The sequence below is a fragment of the Ascaphus truei genome, chromosome 14 (genome assembly GCF_040206685.1).
Source record: "Ascaphus truei isolate aAscTru1 chromosome 14, aAscTru1.hap1, whole genome shotgun sequence".
Lineage (NCBI taxonomy): Eukaryota > Metazoa > Chordata > Amphibia > Anura > Ascaphidae > Ascaphus > Ascaphus truei.
In genome coordinates, this window is record NC_134496.1 from 44,539,206 (window position 1) to 44,557,527 (window position 18,322).

The following is an 18,322-nucleotide window of genomic DNA, read 5'->3' on the forward strand; positions in this document are numbered from 1 at the left end:
GTTCAAGGACACGAGGAGTACGAAATACAGTCTATAGTGGACTCACGTCTCTCCAGGGGGAAGGTCCAGTTTCTTGTACAGTGGAAGGGCTACGTTCCGGAGGAACACACTTGGCTTCCTCGAGGTCATATTCACGCCCCTACACTCTTAAAACGCTTCCACAAGAAGTATCCGTTAAAGCCTGAGAAGGATTGTCCAGAGTCCAATCCTCGAGGGGGGGTACTGTCAGGAATCAGGGCTCACAACACCTCCTTACCTGCTTTGGAGGTCTTTGCTGCCGCCCCTCTCTCCCCGCTGACGTGTCCTTGGCGTGGGACTCGGCGATCTCGCCCAACGCCGGTTCTTGCGTCCGCCATCTTGTCGGTGCGCGCGCAGGAGGATCTTACACAGCGCGCGCCTCCGGCAGTAATTTATTCACTCCTCCGGCCTTCTAGCCACGCCCCCCGTATATAGCTGCAGCCCCGCTCCTGCTCTCACACTCCACAGCTGATCACAGGCAAGGATCAAAGCCTGCACCAGTCACAAGGCGCTCCATGGCACACCTCCACTCTGCCTCCTTCCCTGATTGGTCCCTCCACGTATATTACCCTTGTTCTCCCTGGGAATCATTGCTCTGCATAGCTTCTGCTAGTTGGGCTAGTATTCGTGTGTGCTCTTGTTCTTCATATTCTTCAGGTTTGACCCGGCTTGGCTTTCTATTCCTCCTCTGGCTCTGGACCCCGGCTTACTCCTCACGACGCAGTCTCTCTCTGCCCTTCGATCTCGGCTCGCTCCTCTACCTCCCGGACCTCTGGCAACCTCGACCCCCGGCTACAGCAATCACCACGATTCTTCTACCTCCGGACACGGCAAGTACCTTTGGTCCCCTTACTAAAGACTCCTGGCCTGGCAACTACTACCACACTCCGGACACGCCCCTCTGCTGCGGGTGCGTGGTATTATACTTTCCACCTCAGTCTTGGGACGGGTCTGGTCTGCGGGCAGCACTACCGTGACAGCCCTGTTGCGCACCTGCACTATATCTGAGGCCTAATTCAGATTTTATTGGCTTGTCCCAGGAGAGGTCTTGTACTAATCTTTGTTTTCAGCTCTCTGTGGTCCGTATAATAGCTGTGCATTCATTCTAAACACCTCACTCTAGCAATGATATTAAATAAAGTGATGTTTTATGTATCAACATTTATATGGACAGAAGACCCTGGCACATTCTAAACGAGGCTCTCATACTGGCTCTCTTCCCGCAAACAAGTCGAAAGACTCTGGCCCATATTTGCTAAGTGGCGCTACTCCACGTGACACATTCCAAAGGCGGAAGACACTTTATGGCCTATTCAAGTAAAGAGACCATAAGGCATCTTCTGGGGTGAGAAAATGTCTTGTGGAATAGCACTGCTTAGTGAATATGACTCTATGTCTCCATAGAAAGAGACAACCAGCCTGTCCACTTCATAGATAACTCAGAAGCATGGCGCCCTCACGTAAACATGATACTTTCCACCGGTGGTCAGTAAAGGTGGTCCCAAAGCAAAGTGGATCCCACCGACAGTCCAAGAGAATAAAGAAGTTGGCACTCTAGTGGTTGTTATAGAAAAGTATCAAAAAGATTTACTGATGGTAGATCGACGCTTGAGTTCCAACTTCTTTATTCTCTTGCACTTCAGAGATAACTAGATATTGGGTTTAGTTAACCTAGTTGGGCCTGGTTAGGTTACATTACCACATAATAGTAAATATTACCAAATAAATGATTGACATTATTGGGACAATGTAGCAAATATTGCAGAATGCTGTACATTTGGTCTTGTGTACAGTCACATTTATATATTGGGGTCACACATTTTATTTGATACATATATTATTAATATTTTCTTCTGCTTATCTGATAGCTAATCTGATGAGCACTACAAAAGATCCCGATAACTTGAATTCTCCCGCAGTTGCATCACCCCAGGTGATTGAATAAAACAGATGTAGGCATTCCCAGGTGCATCCTCCCTAAAGAGGAAAGAAAGTCTCAGGTATCAAACTTCAGAGAACACTAGAACATGAAAACCCAAGCCACAGGTCTTTAACACCTGCTTATCTGTGTCATACAACTGTGCCGTGGACGATCAGCTGGACAATAAACATGAACAAAACTGGCAAAAAGTGGCATGGCTAAAACAACCCAGCAGGCAAAGCGGACCCTGACCAAATACTGTAGATGCAGAAGAAATGCTGAAGAGCAAAAGCCTTGTTACCAGTTTGTCCCTGGGGCTTCAGTGCAGAGGACAAGACATACTGTAGATATGTGTCATTGTCTCAAGGTTTACAATGGATGGTCTCTTTGCCATTTTCTATGCACATTTCTCCAAGGACAATTCCATAATTGCACCTTGTATAATATTTCATCAACATCATCTTCCGCCCTTGTCAAACGACTGCTGGATGAAGGCCTCCCCAATGATTTTCCAGGTACTGCGGCTGCAAATCGCGTTCTCCTACACGTTGTTCTTCACTTTGGGAGGATGAAATCAGAAAATGTGTGTACAAACATACACTACACACACTTATATACTGTTTATATATTTATAGGGTCACCGACAGGGGGAGAGCCGGGACAGGTGTCCCAGGCCCGGTGGCTATGGGTGGACCGGCCGGCACTGTAAGTTGGAAAATATTCTGCATCCAGCTGTCAGACCCTGGCTCTTCCCAGCTGCTGCCTCCTCTTCCCATGCCGGGCCTCTCTCTCCCGTCGGAAGCTGGGTGCACCCGGAAGTCAGGTCCAGCTTCCGGCGTGCACCAGCGGGAGAGAGAGGCAGGCGCGACGTGGAGAGAGGCGGCAGCAGCAGGGGAGAACAGGGGCCCGACGGCAATCAGAGGTAAGTGGTAATTGTATTTGTGAGGGTGGAGTGGGGGGTGGTAATTGGGGCATAATTGTATTTGTGTGGGTGTGTAAATGTCTTTGTTGAGGGATAATTGTATGTGTGGGGGCGGGTTGCATCTGAGGGTGTATGTAGTGGTGTCTGCATCTGAGGGGTGTAGTGGTGTCTGTATTTGGAGGAGGGATAGTTTTGTATTGAGACTGGATATTGTGTCTGTATTGGGGAGGTGGGGGGGGGGGTGCAGTGTGGGATGGAGAATTGTATGGGTATTGGGGGTAATTGTGTGTGTAGTCAGGGGAGGAGGTGAAAATGAGTGTGTGGGGGGGGATTCAGGAATCGGGATTGAGTGAGATGGGGTAACTGAGGGATAGTGGAGAGGGAGGAGACAGGGGGTGTAAAAGAGTGAGGGGGAGGGAGAAAGATAGGGGGGAAGAGTGAGAGACAGAAGGGGGAGAGAAATACAGGTGTGAAAGGGGAGGGCTCGCAAGGCCATCGCCATAGGTGGGGAAGATGAAGCTCTAGTCTTGGGCCCTGTCAGGAATCGGCGTTCTCCTCGCTTCCCACACAAAGCACTCCCTCTCCACAACGAGTCCCTGGACACACAAAATAATCCTGCCTTACCGGTCTCCACGGCTCCTCGCCCCTGCCGCCGTCGCGGGATCACTCCCCTCAGCGATTCCTCTGCTCAGCGCCGGGCGCGCCCACGCCCTCCTACACGCACGCCAGCCCCAGACGTTATGTGCATGCTTTCTCAGTTTACAGAGCACACGCCTAACAGAGCACTTTTAACCACTGCTTCTGCAGTGAGGCGTCACCACCAAGCATCACACAGTTCAAGGCAAATCAATGATTACACTCAGCTGGGCTGTAACACCTCTCTCCTATCAGGGAAGACTCCTTGCAGTCCTCCAGGCCTGCCCCCTTTTCCCATTGGCCTGCCCAGCTTTATTATGCCTGTGCTTCCCATCACTCGTCGCTCGACATAGTTCTGTATGGAAGCATTTGACTATTCTCTCAGTGACTCCTCAGGTATTGAGGCGGATTGGACGACTACCCCCTCTGGCTCTCGACTTTGGCTCTACTTGGACTTCGTGACTTCTGGCATCCCTGATCTTGGCAACGGCAATAACTACTCCTTCTCTACTACCGGTACCGGCAAGTATTGTCTTCACTACTATACCTGGCCTGGCAACAATAACACCACACTCCGGACACGCTCCTTTTGCTGCGGGTGCGTGTATCCCTACGTCCCACCTCAGCACAGGGGACGGGTCTGGTCTGCGGGCAGCACCGGCGTAACAGGCCCAAGGATATCTGACGGTGGCCCTGTATATATATATATATATATATATATATATATATATATATATATATATATATATATATATATTTATATTGATATTTATATATAGTGCAGAATAAATGAGTTCTTCAGTATTAGGTGATACCTTTTTTATTGGACTAACAATTTGTGTCATAGGACAAGCTTTCGAGAGTTCTCCTCCCTTCTTCAGGTCAGCAATATTGATATACACTGGAATCTATGGCTAAAACAGTGTAGAGAGAAAAAAACAGATATGTACTGTAGATAAGGTAGTGTGTTAAAAGTGTTTGAAGCCAGGGGAGGGTGACAAGGAAAGGTGTGGAGGGGGAGGGGTATTTTCTGCTATATATATATATATATATATATATATATATATATATATATATATCTCTGTTTTTTTTTTTTTTCCCCTCTCTCCACACTGTTTTAGCCATTGAACCCTTTGTATATCAGTATTGCTTGACCTGAAGAAGAGAGGATAACTCTCGAAAGCTTGTCCTATGACATAAATTGTTAGTCCAATAAAAAAGGTATCACCGAAAACTGAAGAACTCATTTATTATGCACTATATATATATATAGTGCACCCTACCTTATCTACAGTAAATATCTGTTGTTTTTTTATTTTCCCTCTCTCCACACTGTTTTAGCCATTGAACCCTTTGTATATCAGTATTGCTTGACCTGAAGAAGAGAGGAGAACTCTCGAAAGCTCGTCCTATGACATAAATTGTTAGTCCAATAAAAAAGGTATCACCGAATACTGAAGAACTCATTTATTCTGCACTATATATAAATATCTATATATATATATATATATATATATCAATATATATATATATATATATATATATATATATATATATATATATCAATATATATATATATATATCAATATATATATATATATATATATATAAATATATATATATATATATATATATATATATATATATATATATATATATATATATATATATATATATATATATATATATATATATATATACAGGGCCACCGTCAGATATCCTTGGGCCTGTTACGCCGGTGCTGCCCGCAGACCAGACCTAACACGGCTATTTTCTGCTATATATATATATATATATATATATATATATATATATATATATATATATATATATATATATATATATATATATAATCTGCTTTGTGGACACAACCTTCAGATTGTGGGTAAATGCCACACAAATATCAAGTGAAGTCATTGCTCCATCTTCAAAAACTTTTCATTTGCACCAATTTGCTTCTCATGATCCAGGAAATGTATGAAGCTTTAGTATTTGATTATCTTACACCTGGCGCTGAGCAAAGAGGTTAACACCGCATCAGACCTGCAGTAGTAACGGAAAGAATGAATGCAGCACCGCTCCATTCCGTTTATACAAACCTAGGGGTAAATTCTCAGAAGGTCACTAACTTTTTTAATGTTACGTTATCTCACTTTAGGGTCTCCATATCCGTAACGCTCGGCGCAACTATGTCCTGGCATTTTCCTTCAAACGAACGGAATGTCATCCTTACATTTTAATGGGGCTTAGTCATTTGCAAATCATATGGTAACGAGCATTTTACTTAACAACAGAGATCCTCAGAGCTCCGTTACTGTTAGGGCGTGATGATAGCGTCACGATATTTAGCCCTTTCCAGAAGCCGCCATTACTCCCATCCAGACCCTGGTTATCATTGAGTTAGTTCTTAGAATAGCCTAAAAGCAATGTAATGAGTATAGGACTTAACCCTTTCATTACATAAAGCTACACGTGTCATACAAATGCTGTATATATATTAGGGATCATATAAATGTCTGAAACGCATCATAAACTATATTATGGTTTTTAGTGATTAAAGGGATATGTTTGTGTGAACTAATATGGTATATAACGTAATTATGACTGCATAAAGTTTGGGTGTACAATAATGTATATCCCTACATACCTCAATAATATTCATTCAGATTTCATTTTTTATTATTGTACAATTAAAATAAATGAGGACCTTCCTACAGTACGAAACGCGTAGGGCTTCGTAGCAGGACCAGACGACCAAACAGGCAGAAGCTGCAGAAACTTCACCCGATTCTTCCGGTGATGCTTCCAGAAGTGATTGCATCTCTTCGGTTCGAAGCAAAGAAGGAGTAAGGTTGGTGTGCGCCATCTATCAGTTCCTGGACCCAGGGTGGTCTCAAGGGCCTGCAACATAGCGCCCTTTGTGAATGCTTTGTCTTTTTTTTGTTTTTAGTCAATTGCAGATCTGTTCTATGGTCCGTTTTCGCTCCTTTATCTTTGAGCGGAGGAAGTGGATCCCAATTCCATTACCTGCATTACTCAAAGACTGAGTGTAACGTGTGCTCACCACAAACAAGGCTGAGGTGGGGATGTTGGTAGCCACCGACCTACAACTGAGCAGCCACGTATGAAGTGCACAGTGGTAGTCATGTAGATGAGACAGGGTAGGAGAAGTCAGATTGGTCATGGTACTTGCCGTGGTCTAGGATTGGAGAGATCGGATTGTCGCTGTGCGGTGCCGGGTTTCCAAGGGTATAGAATGTAGAATCGTTGTGTCCGAAGCCGTGGTCCAGGGGTCACAAAAGGCAGGAGTCCGGGTGCAAGCTGAGGTTAAAAATAGTAGAAGTAAACAAGTCAAAGGCTGGGCCGCAGGAAGCTTGAGGTAAGCACAAGTCACTAGAACAGAGTTTATGCTCAGCCAGTTTCCAAGAGGACTGGCTGAGCCTATAAGGAACAAGCAGCCAATGGAGAAGCAGCAGGGAGCTTTGAGCAATAAGTAATCACCGCTATACTGTGTACTGATAGGCAGGGTCGGAGTGAGTAGCAGCTGTGGAATAGTTGAGTGAATTAACCCCTTGCTTGACTGTGTCCGCGCGGCGTCTGTGCGTAGCTAGCGTGCGCCGTGCGTTGTCCATGTCATCACGGGAATGGAGCCTGGAGACGGTCCCTTCAGAGTTTCCCTTCCTAGCAGTGCGGCGCCTGCGTGCAGGTTGCGGTTGACGCGTGAGGTAATTCACGGGGGGGGGGGGGTTGCGGGCTAAGCCCGATCCTGACACTGAGCCTCTGATTGAGCCAGAAGTGCTGAAGTAGGAACTGATTGAGCCACCTGTGCTAAAGCAGGAATATCCTGAAAGCCTGACCTGCTGGAGGGGGCATGAGGACTGGCGTTAAGCATCCCTGCTCTCATTTTATTCAGATTAAATATCGAACCTGCAGATACCATTGAGTTTCGAAGTTTAGGTTTCCGGTCACATGTGGGGCTGTGCAGCTGGATATTGTTTCTCCCTAAAGAAAATTGCCCTTCTTTCTCTTCCCACTGAATGGATTGATGGCATAGGAAGGCGTGGAAAGGGTGAGTAATCAGAAAGTACAAAAAAAAAGGCAAATTCAAGTTTACACAGTCAGTGAATGAGAGACACATCTGCTTGTTAAACCTCAGTTTGTTTAAATCCAGTGAAGAGAGTCATCACGACTTAGCAAGACACGCAGAACTTGTTATAACAATTTAATAACACATGATGTTTTAACTTGACACACAAACGTGTATTTCCATTTGAGATATTTGCAAGAGTATGAATTGCCAGTGCTTCCTAGCTTACACATCTTTGGTGCTTGATTCATAGTTAGAATTGCCAGTAATGAAGCAGCACTACTTTCCTTAATTCAGGGGGGTGCTCAACTCCAGTCATCAAGCCCCTCCAACAGGTTTTCAGGATATCCCTGCTTCAGCACAGGTGGTGCAATCACTCAATCAGTCCCTGCTTCAGCACAGGTGGATCAATTAGTTCCTGCTTCAGAACAGGTTGAGCCACCTTTGCTGAAGCTGGGATATCCTGAAATCCTGACCTGTTGGGGTGGGGGCGAGGGGGCCCTGAGGATTGGAGTTGAGCACCCCTGCCTTAATCCATTGTGAAGATTGCAATAAAATCTTCAAAATGCTCATTTTAGCCCCGAATTTCTAAAAAAAAAATAAAAAAAATGTGTGGAAATGTCTCGAAATGGGTCCTAGAAACGGACCCAGACTCCCGGACAAATGCAAACTGATTTCACTTTTAACATTGTTTTTTGCAATTAAAAACAAAACGCCCGTTTTATTACGTGCGAAACAAAGGTTATTGACGTCTAGTTATAAGAAAAGAAACAACTGTTTTCCTCTGTCCTCCGAAGGAACATCCTTGATTGAGCTACAACTTCTCTGTTTATAAACCCTCACAAAGTTCCGTTCCACTGGACCTCACATCTCTCTAATGACGACACCGACCAGCACTGCGACCCAACCAAATATTTCAGGGAAACCACTGTCGTCGTCAACTTTATTCATTCACAGTGAATGTAACAGGAGAGTAATCCCTTGTTGAGTTTTTTTTTCTTCGTCTTCTAAAGCATCCAAAGGGGTTTTAAGACTTGTGAACATTTGCTTCCCTTGTTTTCCTAAATAAGTCTTTGAAAACATCAATTCATCCTGCAGGCTTTAGGAAGTTTACTGATCCCATCGGCTTACTAGCACGCAAGTACATTCAAGGGAGGCACTTGGGGGCTTTTGCTATTGTTTCCTTTTCGTAGAGCATGGCAAAGACATCAGCCACTCCTGTTGTCATTAGTATATAACTTAGGTTACATAACTGCATCATGAAGTGTTTACAGGCCGAAACTATTTAGTAAAAAGAAAGGCATATCATTAAATATTTGCTCAGTTCCAGCATCAAGACGCGACCAAAATGCGGAAAATAAAATATTTATTATGAAAAGAGAAGGTACTGGACATAAGTTTCCCGGTTGCAAACCTGAGATAAAACCAGCGCTAAACAAATTGCACCGTCTTTAATAAGAGGAATAACCTCTATTGTCTCACTAGATAAATAGCTTTCAAATGTGTATCCAAATGTAGCAATTTTCTGCTAAATGAAATAAACGTGTTACATGTACATCGCATAAATAAATGTGCTTTTTTTGGAGGACACACACATCTATAGTTATTACGCTTATTCTAACTAATATAAAATTGCTGTTATTACTAAAATAGAAGTGTATTCTTTAAAGATGGAAAGAAGTGCATAACTGCAGTATGCACATGCAGGTAGGAAATCTACATACTGTACATAGCTTACACACACAGGAACAGGAACTTTGCACATGGTATTACCCATATTCTTTCACCCGTCTTATACGTCTTTAGTAGCAATAATGAAAACATATACACGTGTCCCCAGGTCTAGTGAACATTCAGATCTTTATGACACAACGGGATATGGGTATGTGTGCTTTTTCTGCCTTTTTTCTGCCAAAAACGGAAAATATTTACTTTCTTTTACCTAGCTGCATTGTAACGCCTTGTAATTGAGTCTACAAAAGTGTGTTTTTAGCACCTATTGTAAGTGCATGTTTGAAGGAGCAGTCGAAGTGGGAATTTTTTTGTTTTACCATGTATTTTTATTTAATTTTTACCTAGGATAGAATCAGGGGGTCTCCGGAGCTACGCCCCATTAATTTAAGCTCAGGGACCCCTTGCATCCAGAGATACTCCCCTCTATAGTGGGTGACATCAGATGCTCCCGCTGAGCTAGTTGGGCTTTAAAGTTTAAAGTTCCCGCATCACGTGGGCCAATAGGAAGACGAACTTGGTGACGTCACAACTTCCTGTTGGCTCACAGGGCGCGGTGGCTTTGAAAAGAGCGGCTACTGTCACCCCCCTACGGAGGTAAGGATCTCTGAATGCAGGGGGTCCCCAGAGCTGAAACATTTACGGGGTTCAGCTCTGGAGACCCCCTGCTTCAAAACTGGTGAAAACCAAAAATGTAAAAATAAAAAAGAGCTTGGATTGCCACTTTAAAAGTGAAATAAAATGACATTCTCTGTTCCCTTTCCTTTTGGTAACACACTTCCCAGTAATATCCTCCAGCTGTGCTCCATTTCCAAGAAATAACAATATTGTTGGGATAACATTATCGCCATTGTGATTTTACTAACCGCTGCTTTATTACAGCAACCCTGATCAATGCAACTTTAGGAATCTTTTCTCTACAGGGGATTCGTCTTCAATCTCATGTATACCCTTCAATGTGTTCGGGACCCCTTTAGCAGCTATTGTAACCTCTTTGGGGCAGGGAATATTTTTTCTAACTGTTACGTTTACGTCTCAAGTGTTTATTTTCATGATATCTCCTATTATTTTGTCACGTGTATTACTGCATGAAGTGCTATGTACATGGATAGTACTATACAAATAAAGATATACTTACATACATACAGGAGGTATCGAGTTAAGCTCTTAATGACCCAACAAATCAGACACAGACTCCAAAGTTGGGGTAAAATGGCCACAGCTTTTATTAAAAAACCATGCCCAAAAATACCGGCAGCATTGGATCCCCAAACCCAGCGGCCGTACCAGTCTAGCAGGAGATATATAAAATACTGCTAGTCACCCCAGAAGGGCATCACCAGACCAGCCACCATAGCCACAGGCCACCAACACCCTCCAACTTTACCACGTGCAATATGAACACCACCCCTACTCCATAATCCGGGTGCTTTTAACCCCTAAAATTTGCCTGGTCCCCCACCAAACCAAGAGCTCTTTCCACCCCATCCTGCAAACCCATATCAAAGATGTCGAGGCCCTGGCTATGTCCAAGAGATTAATACCATCCTCCCTGTATAAACCTGACCAATTACCCTCCAAATCCCTGTGCCTCAAAGAGATTCCCCCTAAACTTTAAAAAAGAGTAGCCACTCCTTTACCAAGCTTGCTCCTACCTCTTAGCATTATCTGCTCTGGCTCCTCCCTTATTTTTAAACACCCCTGGGCAAGATGATTTAATCTGCATCCAGGACATGCATGCCTGAAGCGACAGGAGATTTCCTACAATTTCCGTCGTTGTATGCCCAGCACACACTTCTATCATCCTGTGTACGGCAGACCAACGACACCGGTCAGAAAGGATGAAGGTCGCTGGGGCAACATGAGCGACAGCCATAGATCGAAGTCTTTGAAACCCCATTGAGGCCTCTTCTGTGCCGCCATCCTTTGCCGAAAAACCTTGTCATATTTACACCAGGCTTCCATATGTTTTAAAAGTCTCCCATACCTTAAAGCGCATAGGAGCAGGGTTCACTCTGTGTATGCGCTATATAAGACATTGAGATAAATAGATAGATAGATAGATAGATAGATAGATAGATAGATAGACATACCTTATCCTGGTAAACAGCTCAAAGCATGACTTCTTCTCTATCAGGCTAGCACGGATGACACACGCCTGCAGCCAATTCCCCAAAGTTCTTGGTTCTTGCTTCTCATTCTTCTCATCATCCTTATCCTCTTTCTTGTCAACAGTCACCAGCAAATCCTTGTACCTTGGGAGCAATATCCAGTTGTCCACATATTTATTTCGAACTTTTTCAAACACGCTACTCACCAAGAAAACTTAGTAATGGAGCAAGCGCAAACTCGCATACCCAAAACAATTTCGTAGCCAATGGCAAGTGCGTACCAAGTGGACTTGCCCAACATAAATAGGCTTCCTTAAAACTGACATTGGGCAATTGTTATGGTGCTTTCACCATTGTGGAAGCCCCCAACCCTTGCGTCTCCTGATCCCCCACAGTGTTTGCTGTGGCTGGCTGACCCAGTGAACCAGCAATTTCTGTGCTAACCACACTGACCAGGTCGACAATACTGTGGGTCCCATGCCCTGCTACCCAACCCCCACCTGAACTACCTACTTCCCCCTCAGTGACTCCCCTGCACCTACCACCCCCTACTTACTCCTTCCTTCCCATCTAACCTGGCAAGAACTGAATGCAGCACTGCCCAAATAGCCCACAAACCCCCTTCCCTCTCCGTCCTATCCTCCCTCACATTATCCCCCCTCCCTCCTACAGGCCGATCAACCTGGTCTATGACCACCATTAACAACCGACACCAACCCAGGACTTGTAACCACTGGTGCCACCGGCTGCTTTGCATCCCCGACAAGACCCTTGCTACCTCTAGCAACAGACACCTTGTAAGTGAATCAGCCTCCTAACGCTGTGACCCGCCTTCCCCTTCCCTCTCTAACTCCCTGCATACCACCTGGCTGAGGAACTGTCAGCCCTACAGTGTCCACTACCCCTGTCTCTTTCCCCCCCTCCCCCCAACTCCCGGACCACCATAAACCAATCCCAAGGAGGCTGCTCAGGGCCCTAACTACTCCCCCAGAACCACTTTCCATTGGCCTGATCCCAGAGCCAGCCTGAAATTTGCAGGACTCTTACTTGCTCCGGCATCTCCTCCCTGCTCCTCATCTCAGCGGCAGCGCAACATCATAAGATGTTGCCATGACAACGTGATGCCGCGAAGTCACAGAGATGAGGAGATAACAGAGAGGAGAAACCAGATAGAAGATAAGAGGTACTTACAAAGGCCACGCGCTCTCCCCGGCAAATCAGTTAAACTGTTGTGGGAAAGCGATGGCACTGACGGCACCTACATCAAATCGGCCCTCCCTGATTCTCACCTTTACCCCTCCCAGCCCCTCCTCCCTAGGATGCCCCAGACCCCTAAAACTACCCCCTGACCACTTAAAGAATAGTCAGCCCTCCAATGAATCCTACCCTTCACATGCCTCTCCAACTTTCTGGCAGACCTAGGCCTCTCTCTGCACATCTCTTTGCTGGGAGGCGCTCCTCCTATCCCTTCTTCTACCGGTGGTTCCCGGTGACAGCCACTCTGGAGGCCCGGGCTTTTCTCTGGCTGCTTCTGGACCCTGAATAACCCCCTCCCCGCCAACATCTCATCTCTGCCGACAAATTAAAATTTCCAAGATCCCGGAAGGTTATCTGTTCTCCTTCCTCCTTTTAATTCTGACTTGTGACATCTTCATCTAAGCTTAAGTCACTGTCCAAGTCTTCTTCATCCGCTTGTAAAGCCACCGTTGCAGTCACCTGCTCGGGCTGCATCCAGGACCCTCCACAGCCAGTCCGCTCCAAAACAGGCAGAACTGTCCCGCATGGCAGTCAGGAGCTGCCTCTCTGACATCGGTGCAGGGTTTTCCTCCCCTTGTGCCGATCCAACTGCAGGTTCAGCAGTATCGGAGGAGAGTGTGGATATCTACGATGGCATGGTAAGTCTTCTCCTCTTGGCCACCAGCAGCGTAAAACCACAAGCACAAACTCCTTTGCTTTCTTATAACGCTCTAAACTCCCCCCAATCCTGATTATTTTAACCCTATTTTATGCCTTTCCAGGGGGTCCTCAACTCCCCCAACCCTATACTCCCTTCCTAAGGGATACAGGGGGCTACCTACTTACAATATAGGACTGTGTACTTAACCTCTTCACTGCCAATGTGACTAGCATCATATGGCAAAACAAGGTCCTCGCTGGTCCCTCTGGAAGTAAAGTGTATAATATCACACCTATAAAAGCCAGATCTTACCATGCAGGTGTTTGGGACTACAAAATCGGCATCACCTGCACCAGGTACGGGGTCTCTGTTCCTTGCTAAATGAATGGTGAAAAAAGGACCAAATAGCTGTTGGTTAACCAAGTACCCGCATGTACTGATCTGAAACAGCTGCAGAGTAACGTTACTCCATACTAGGAACAAAGATCTATTCCTTATGTGATACATAACACAAGCTATGTTTTAGGGGGGAGGGCGGTTATTGCTATGGGATATACAGCATGTTTAACCCTACCAGCACAGGAGGGGCCTGGAACACATTGAAAAACTTGAAAGGCACAATCCTGCATAGTCGGCCAGTTGAATTTCGTAGGGGCCTCTGAATGTGGAAGTGTTTGTCATTCAACTGTTTTCTTTCCCCTTATCCCACCCTGTCCTTATCAGAGAATCAATCATGATAACGGGAGGTAGGCTCTGGCTGCACAAGCGCTCGCTGATCACGCAGTGACATCACACAGTGCGAGCTGTCGAGGTACACTGATCTCTTCTTCCGGCGATGGTACATTGAATAAAGCAAGCAAGGATAAACTTAAAAACAGTGCATATACTGTAGGAATGTTATCTGTGACTGAAACCTAACACCCCCTCCTGTGTAGTGTGCGATTTATTATTTGAGGTGTTAAATAGTCCCTGAATGTTAGTGATGTAAGAGTGTGTGTGTGTGTGTATATGTGAATATAAATTGATAAAGAGCCCACAGTGTATACAGCGCTTTACAAAAGGTGTGCATGGAGTGGGAGTGTATATCAATGGTGTGGGTAGGTGTATAAATGTAAGAGACTGTAGCATTACTAGAAGTGTGTAGATACCATGTGGTCCCTATTGGTGTATGGGGATGGAATTACATAGAGTATTTGTATGTGTAAGAGACAGCTGTGTGTGTGCATATATATATATATATATATATATATATATATATATATATATATATATATATATATAGCGCAGTATGTATGGACATGCCTTTAGCACTCATGGGACGAGAGTTCTCTCATGTCAGTAATGACTCATAAAACTTCAGTCTCGGTTTAGGCCATCGCTAAGTGTCCCGAACAGTTGCATAAATTTGTATTCATGCAACCGTCTCTTTTTCGGTGTTCTAAGATAACCTTTGAGTATGGCCACCTTCAGATCGTTCATCTTGTGGCCAGAGTCAGAGAAATGTTCGCCGACAGGACTGTCTCTTGTTCCGCGTGTGATGCTGTGGTGATGCAGATTCATTCTCTTGTTTAGACCCCATCCCGTCTCACCTATGTAGTAGCAGCCCCATGGACATTTCATGCACATGATGAGGTACACGACATTGCTGGAGGAACAGGTGAACCTTCCTCTGATTTTGTACTCCAGATTCCTGTGTGGTATTTGTATTGTGCCCGCTGTGTGGAGCATTGTGCAGGTTTTGCATCTTGCGTCCTGGTATGGTCTTGTCCCGCATTTAGTTGTACTGTTGAATACTTTACTCCTCACCATAATTTTCTTGAGATTATGAGGTTGTCTGTATAATAATAAGGGTGTTTCAGGGAAGACCTGTTGCAGTCTTGTATCTTCCAGGAGAATGGGTTGTAGTTCCCTGGCGATCTTGCGTAGGACTTCTAGGTGTGGGTTATATGTGACCACCAAAGGTACCCTGTCGCTTGTCTCTTTCTGTCTGTATTCAAGGAGATCACTTCTTGGTATTCTGGTGGATTTGTGGATTTGCTGGTCTACAATTCTATGGTTATATCCACGGTTTATGAAATCCGATCTCAAGGCTGTGATCCGCTGGCCTCTGTCTGCTGTATTGGAGCATATCCGGTTGTATCGTATGGCTTGACTGTAGATGGTTGCATGCTTAGTGTGTGTCAGGTGGAAGCTGTTGTCCCTCAAATAGCTGGCTCTTGGGGCTTGTGAAAGGACCGGGAGGTCCAAAACGTTGCTCCATTTTTCTTGTGTTTACCCCCTGATGCTTGCAGATGAATTAAACCTGATATAATATTGATCAAATCTGGTGAGTGATGCGGATTTTTCTTTTGTGTGTGTGTGTGTGTGTGTGTGTGTGTATATATATATATATATATATATATATATATATATATATATATATATATATATAATATATAATATACACGGTTACTTCACTTTTGGTGAACAATTGGTTCACAAAAGATGCTACACCAGATTTTATAGTACATTTGTGAGTGAAGGTTAAATACTTTATTGCTGTTTATTTGACACAATTATGAGCTATAAGTGTAACTCGCTTAACTGCCTGTCGTATCGGCAAAGTGTTGGCTTTTCTGGCCGTCAAAGGGTTAAATTTCTGAATACTTGTTGAGATTTATTCAGGCAGACAAATAAAGATAACAAAAGTCTTTTGTGCGTTCGTCATTCCGTTCCACTCCCCTGTTGTTGTAGTGTCAAATAATGTCAGTTATTTGAGGACAATTACTGTAATTTTACATTTTCAACAAATTAAACCATAAAGAGGCGCCGTCCAATAAATAAAAAGGAGGACACTATCAATTTTATTCCTATCTTTCTCAATCAAATTCACTGTGATTGAGGGCCCGGAAAATCTATTTTTTGTAGTGATCTGCAAATGCATTTCCCATTTCCATCATTTTTTCCAGTGGGGTTTAATTTTTTTGGGGGGCTGATGTTTATAGAATTTTAGTGGGATATTGGGAGTTTAATAAAGGATTTATTGTGTAGTGCTTTGTGTTTTTGTTATCACAGTTGGTTATCGGAACAGAAAACTAGATCACGTTTGTGTACTTACTTGGGGCCACGTGGTATTAACGCCAAAGCGGTTGTTACATAGAACCGTAAAAAAATTCTCAGTGGGATTCTATGCAGATTTTCTATTGCCAATGGTGCAAGCGACCGCTAAGCGTATAAACAATTACCTCCCTTAATATTTACTTCATATATGTGCAAGGAGGAAAGTAGCAGAAAAACTTATGAAATCTCTTAGGTGGGTTTAAAAAAATAAAAATAAATCAGTTCTGTAGTAGTAGATAATAGTGGGTTTTTTTTAATTGTTTTTTTTATTCAATGCTATTTTTAATTAGTTTTAATGTACTGGGTACTGGGTATTCTATGATTTCGATAGCAGGCTTTAGCCCACCTCCCAAGCAGTGCAAGATCTTTGTAACACTTTCCTGTTTGGGATAATTTGTTGCCAATGTTCCCAGCAGTTTGAGCTGCAAACTGTAACAACAGACAATGTTACCATAGTAATATCAGGATGCATTGTAGCTGCTGAGTTACACTGACTGAAAGATTGAAACGGAAAGGCGGTCATTTCGTTAGGCACACAAGCAGGATTTTTACAGATTGGTAACAGGAGCATCAAACGATTTCCAGTTTAGAGAAGCATGTAGAATTATACATGGTCACTTACATATACAAATAAGAAGGGGGGAAAGGGGATAGGAGTGTTTTTTTTTCTTCGTGATGTATAATAAAGCCATAATGATTATATAGAATTATAGACATTTACAATTACAGTCTCCCAACAATAAATGCAGTTGATAATCACAATAACTTGGTCTTCGCATGCTTCTTTACAATTATCAATATGTGATCGAGTGCTGCATGGAAGGCCTGTCCTGTTGGTTAATGTTACAATGCGCGGGCATATAACTGGGAAAATGCTTCATTCAGAGACAATGTTACATAGCTGCATAGTAGATGTGGTTGAAAAAAGACACGTCCGTTGAGTTCAACCTATAAACTTATATGTTTGTTCTGTGAGATTTAATAGAGCTTCTCACTGATATGCTTTGAGGCCTAAATTTGCACAGATGTTAGTTTTTACATCTGTGTTAAACGCCTGGAATCTGTGTAAATCAATGTTGCTGACCTGAGGAAGAGCGAGAACGCTCGAAAGCTTGTCAAATAGCAGCAATGGCTAGTCCAAATATAAAAGATACCAACTAATACTGAAGTACTCAAAGATGTTATACAATGTTTACATGAAACAGCTGGGAGGTGTGGTAGGCACAAAAAAGGGGAACAGTGTGGATTGCTGCTTTAATAAAAAAAACGATCCCTGGAACTAGGGTTTTAATTTCTAATGCAAGAAAACACAGTATTTGGGACAAGTCCCTCCAATATGTTACGTTCCGATTAGAAGTTTACAGCAGCGGATTTACAAATCTGGAGCCCTTAGGCCTGTGTCTGCCGCCCTGCTTCTCCTTCAGAATCCAGCGTCAAATGACGCCACGGACGTCACCAACACGGCATCACACTGTGTCACGTTACCAGGGTAACGCGCCATCATGACGTCATTTGACGTTGCGGCGTCACGGTTGCCATGGCAACGTGATGCCGTGTGATGTTGTTTGTGACGTCCGCGGCATCATTTGATGTTCGATTTCTAAGGAGATGTAGGGCAGAAGAATGGAGGCGGCCGGCACAGGTAAGTAGGCCCCTTCCCATTAGGTCCTATAGGCCCGAGTGCACGGCAAATGCAAATGGGGGCGGACATTTTTGCCGTCCCCAAAAATTGCCGCCTTAGGCCCGGGCCTAACGGGATTTCCCTAATGGGAAATCTGACACTGGTAGTTTAACACTCACTGGGTTTACTGCCGACAGACTTGCAATAGGTATGTGCCTTAAATCAGCAATTTACATTACATGTGTACAGCGCAGGCACCAAGCGCTAACTGGCTCTCTG